General features: G+C 40.6%; 1 non-coding gene across 1 annotated transcript; it reads left to right on the forward strand.

Annotated features, from left to right (window-relative positions):
* Positions 1–1,602: 1,602 nt before the first annotated feature.
* LOC112725315 (small nucleolar RNA R71) lies at positions 1,603–1,710 on the forward strand. The gene has a single exon (XR_003164431.1). It is a non-coding gene; the product is annotated as a small nucleolar RNA R71 (small nucleolar RNA).
* Positions 1,711–5,410: the final 3,700 nt, after the last annotated feature.

Genomic DNA, 5,410 nt, shown 5'->3' on the forward strand with positions numbered 1-5,410 from the left:
TGAGTCATTTTGGGGCATCTCCAAGATATAAAAATCAATGGAAAATGTGAGCCCCTTAATGTCCACTAATACATCTTCAACAACTCCAGCCACTGTAATAATGCTTTTATCTGCTAACACAAAATGAGCTGCCGACCTTTTTAAGGGAGGGAGCCTCAAAATATCATATATAGACAAAGGCATTATACTCACACATGCTCCTAAATCACACATGCAGTCAGAAAATACGACACCACCAATAGTACAATTAACCATACATGGACCTGGGTTACTACACTTTTCAGGTAAACCTCCCATTAAAGCAGATATGGAACTACCTAAAGGAATAGTTTCTAATTCATTAATTTTGTCTTTATGTATACATAAATCTTTTAAAAACTTTGCATATTTAGGTACCTGTTGAATAACATCAAAAAGAGGAACAGTTACCTCAACCTTTTTGAATATCTCTACCATTTTGGGATCAGGTTCCAGCTGCTTCCTGGGCTTCCTTGCAAGTTGTGGAAATGGAATGGGAGTGGTGTCTTCTGCAGTATCTGCGCCCTGTGGTGCTTCCTCCTATGGTTGGACTTCTTCTTTTTCAGCTATGTCCTGTATGTCCTCTTCCTCTTCAACATCTTCTATTTCCACTACCTCTTCAGCAGAGGCATTTTCTGGTGAGCTTGGCTCCTCCTGATTCTTCTCCTGTAGTGTGGTTCCAGACCTTAGAGTGATGGCATTAATGCCACCCTTTGGATTGGGTAATGGTTGAGAGGGAATTCCACTGGAGCTCAAAGGCTGGTTATTGGAGTTATTCATTGATCTAATCTGTGAGACAAGAGCTTGCAAAGTAGAGTTCAGACCATTTAGTGTAGCATAAAGGTTATTTTCCATGGTCTGTTATCTCCGATCAATAGATTGTAGTAAGTCATCATTAGAAGATGAGGAAGGATAAGTAATTTGAGAGGTCTGCTGTTGGGTATTCTGTGGTCCTTGGGATTGCCTTAGGTGAGGTGCTCTGTAGGGCTGGTTCTGGTTGTGCTGCCTGTTGTTATTATTATTCCACCTCTGATTTCCCTAATTGTCTCTGCCTCCTCTGTTGTTGTTATCCCTCGAATTCTGGTTAGAATTATCCTGCCATCCATGGCTAGAATTGCCACCTTTATTGTACCCTTGGATGGGGCGGTCATAGAAGTTATGAGTGGCTGCCACGGTGTTGTCTTCCTGTTGGAGCTGTGGACATTCATCAGTATAATGGCTATAATCAGCACAGATTCCGCAAACTCTCTATGGGACTAACTGTTGGCTTTGCTGTGGTGGAGAAGGTTGATCTTGCTGAACTTGTTGTTGATTCAATTGCATCTGCTTCAGCAAGTTGGTCATTTCACAAATACTCTGAGTTAGAGCAGCAGTCTCTCTGCTAGAGGATACTTCTGCAACAGATTTTGAACGGCCTTGTTTCTGCCTGTGATTCCGAGTGGATTCAGCTAAGTTGCTGATCAATTGCCATGCCTCATCAGTGGTCTTGTACTTTTTTATAGACCCATTGCTAGCACTTTCCAATGTGGTCTTATCTTAGGGCCTCATGCCCTGTGTGACGTAACCGAGTAACACTATCTTGTCAATCATATGGTGGGGGCATACTTCCAGAAGATTATTGAAGCGCTCCCAGTATTCATAGAGAGTCTCAGATTCGTCCTGAACAATCATGGAAAGATCTTTCCTTAGTTTATCAGTAACTTCAGCTGGAAAGAATTTTTCTAAGAATTCTCTTCTAAGTGTATCCCAGTTGGATACAGTTGCAGCGGGTTGAGTGTAGTACCACTCTCTTGCCTTTCCCTCAAGAGAAAACGGGAAAGCCTTCAACAAAATTGAAGTTTCATCTGCACCATCACGCCTGACAGTAGAACAGGCTGCTTGAAAATCTCTCAAGTGCTTGATAGGCTCTTGAGCAGGTAAGCCATGAAACTTGGGCATCAAATTAAGCAGTGCGGTCTTCATTTCAAAGTCTGTAGCCACCGCTGGATGATGCAGTTGAAACGGTTGCATTGTAAAATCAGGGGCTCCAGCCTCCTGGATAGTAACTTTCCTAGGTTTTGCCATGTCACCTACACGTAAATCAACCGAATCAGTAGAACGGGGGCTGGTTTCTTCCTTAAATGACGTTTCAGATCCGCCCTCGGAGAGGACTAACCAACACCGAGCTTGCCTTATTCGTGAAATAGTTCTTTCAATCTCAGGATCGAATGCGGGCAAGCTTGGATCAGGAAGTGAACGCGTCATATAACGAAAGAAACAAGCAGCTCATAGTAGTAAGATAAAATAAAATGCAAATAAATAAATTCCAATTAATAATTTTAGCACTCTATTGCAACTCCCCGGCAACGGCGCCAAAAATTGACGTGGCGAAAATTTGCGAATTAAGAATTGTTATAAGATATGCGTTGCAAGTATAGTTCTTAACAAACCAGAAATCCACTTATCAATTTAGAAGGGTTGTCACAAAAATTAAAATTAAAATTCTCGGAGTATGAATCCCAGGTCGTCTCCCAACGAGTTGCAGAAAAGTGTGCTATTTTATTAATCGGATGTTTCAAAAAGAGTTTGAGTTGAATAAACAGGAAATTAAATTGGAGAAATTAAGTAATTTAAATAAAAGCCTTGGCTGGGAGTAGATTAGTTGGAAGCCCTATTCTTATTGCAGTACTCTCAAGATTAATTGATAATTGAAGGTTGTTCTGTTTAGTTATCCCTTACTAGGTAAGGGAAAGTCAAACAAGTTGGAATGCTATTTCTATTCACAAGTTCCAATCCGCTTAATTGAAAAGGATTAGTGTCAGTGACTAGAGAACATTCCAACGGTAAACCCAATTACAATTTTTCTTTTAAGCATCCCAACTCAAGGGTTCCTTTCAATCAACCCCCATCAAGTTAGGAAACTACTCGCTCATTGTTAATGTAGAACTCATAACATAGGAAAGGGAATTAAAGAAACACATGATAAATAAAACTCAAAGGAATCAATTAAAAATAAAAGTAACTCTTGTATTAATGAATTCTAAAATAATCCAATAGTAAAATTGAGTAAATTAAAGGACATGGAAGAGTAAAGCCAAGTAAAGAAAACGAACTAGAATGACGAAGTCTTGATGAAGTAATAACTCTTCTCAATATCCCAATGCAAAGAGCAATAGAAAATAAAATCCTAAGAATTATGAATGTGTAGAGAGAAAAACCTAGAGGAGGAGTAAAACTATATCTAAAACTAAAAATTGTGTAGAATGAATGTTGTTTTTGGTTTCTGCATGTTCTCTGGCTCTAGTCTGCTTTTTCGGGCCGAGAACTGGGTCAAAGTTGGGCCCAAAATCGCCCCCAGCAAATTCTACAGATTATGCAGATCGCGCACGTCACGCGATCGCGTCATTCATGCGGACGCGTCATTCGGTGTTTTGCTTGCAACGCGGGCGCATCGTCCACGCCTCCGCGTCACTTGTGCTATTCCAATCTGCGCAGTTGTGTGAGCCATGCGGCCGCGTCACTTCTCGCTGGTCATCTTCTCAATTTCTTGTGTTCCTTCCATTTTTGCAAGTTTTCTTTCCAATCTCCAACTCATTCATGCCCTATAAAGCCTGAGACACTTATCAAACAGATCACGGCATCAAATGGAATAAAGGAGAATTAAAATACATAATTAAAAGTCTCTAGGAAGCAAGTTCTCAATCATAAAGCATCTTTAGGAAGGAATTACAAATGCATGCTGGTATGCGAAATTGTTACTCAGGTTGTGAATTATTGTTCGAAATTGATTCCCTGGCGATGGCACCAAAAACGGATGCACAGAACCATGGTCTAAACATATCTTCACAACTTCGCATAACTAACCAGCAAGTGCACTGGGTCGTCCAAGTAATACCTTACGTGAGTAAGGGTCGAATCCCACGGAGATTGTTGGTATGAAGCAAGCTATGGTCTCCTTGTAAATCTCAGTCAGGCGGATATAAAATAGTTATGTAGTTTTCGAAATGTAGTAATAAAAGAAGGATAGAAATACTTATGTAAATCATTGGTGAGAATTTCAGATAAGCGTATAGAGATGCAATCGTTCCTCTGAACCTCCGCTTTCCTGCTGTCTTCATCCAATCAGTCTTACTCCTTTCTATGGCTGGCTTTATGCAAGGGCATCACCGTTGTCAGTGGCTACATCTCCTCCTCTTGTGAAAATGGTCCAAGATGCCCTGTCACGGCACGACTAATCATCTGAGGTTCCCGATCATGCTGGAATATGATTCACCCTCCTTTTGCGTCTGTCACTACGCCCAGCAATCGCGAGTTTGAAGCTCGTCACAGTCATTCAATCATTGAATCCTACTCGGAATACCACAGACAAGGTTTAGACTTTCCAGATTCTCTTGAATGCCGCCATCATTCTAGCTTACACCACGAAGATTCTGATTAAGAGATCTAAGAGATACTCATTCAATCTAAGGTAGAACGGAAGTGGTTGTCAGGCACGCGTTCATAAGGAATGATGATGATTGTCACGTTCATCACATTCAGGTTGAAGTGCGAATGAATATCTTAGAAGCGGAACAAGTTGAATTGAATAGAAAAACAGTAGTACTTTGCATTAATCTTTGAGGAACAGCAGAGCTCCACACCTTAATCTATGGAGTGTAGAAACTCTACCGTTGAAAATACATAAGTGAAGAAGGTCTAGGCATGGCCGAATGGCCATCCCCCAAACGTGATCAGTAGATCAAAAGATGTTCAAAGATTCCTAAGATGTCTAATACAATAGTAAAAAGTCCTATTTATAATAAACTAGCTACTAGGGTTTACAGAAGTAAGTAATTGATGCATAAATCCACTTCTGGGGCCCACTTGGTGTGTGCTTGGGCTGAGCTTGAATGTTACACGTGCAGAGGCTCTTTCTGGAGTTGAACGCCAGGTTGTAACCTATTTCTGGCGTTCAACTCTGGTTTGTGACTTGTTTCTGGCGTTTAACTCCAGACAGCAGCGTAGAACTGACGTTCAATGCCCTTTTACGTTGTCTAAACGCGGCCAAAGTATGGACTATTATACATTGCTGGAAAGCCCTGGATGTCTACTGTCCAACGCAATTAGAAGCGCGCCATTTTGAGTTCTGTAGCTCCAGAAAATATACTTTGAGTGCAGGGAGGTCAGAATCCAACAGCATCAGCAGTCTTTCTTCAACCTCTGAATCTGATTTTTGCTCAAATCCCTCAATTTCAGCCAGAAAATACCTGAAATCACAGAAAAACATACAAACTCATAGTAAAGTCCAGAAATGTGAATTTAACATAAAAACTAATGAAAACATCCCTAAAAGTAACTAGATCCTACTAAAAACATACTAAAAACAATGCCAAAAAGTGTACAAATTATCCGCTCATCATATGCTTATTTAATG

The sequence above is a fragment of the Arachis hypogaea genome, chromosome 11, assembly GCF_003086295.3.
Source record: "Arachis hypogaea cultivar Tifrunner chromosome 11, arahy.Tifrunner.gnm2.J5K5, whole genome shotgun sequence".
Lineage (NCBI taxonomy): Eukaryota > Viridiplantae > Streptophyta > Magnoliopsida > Fabales > Fabaceae > Arachis > Arachis hypogaea.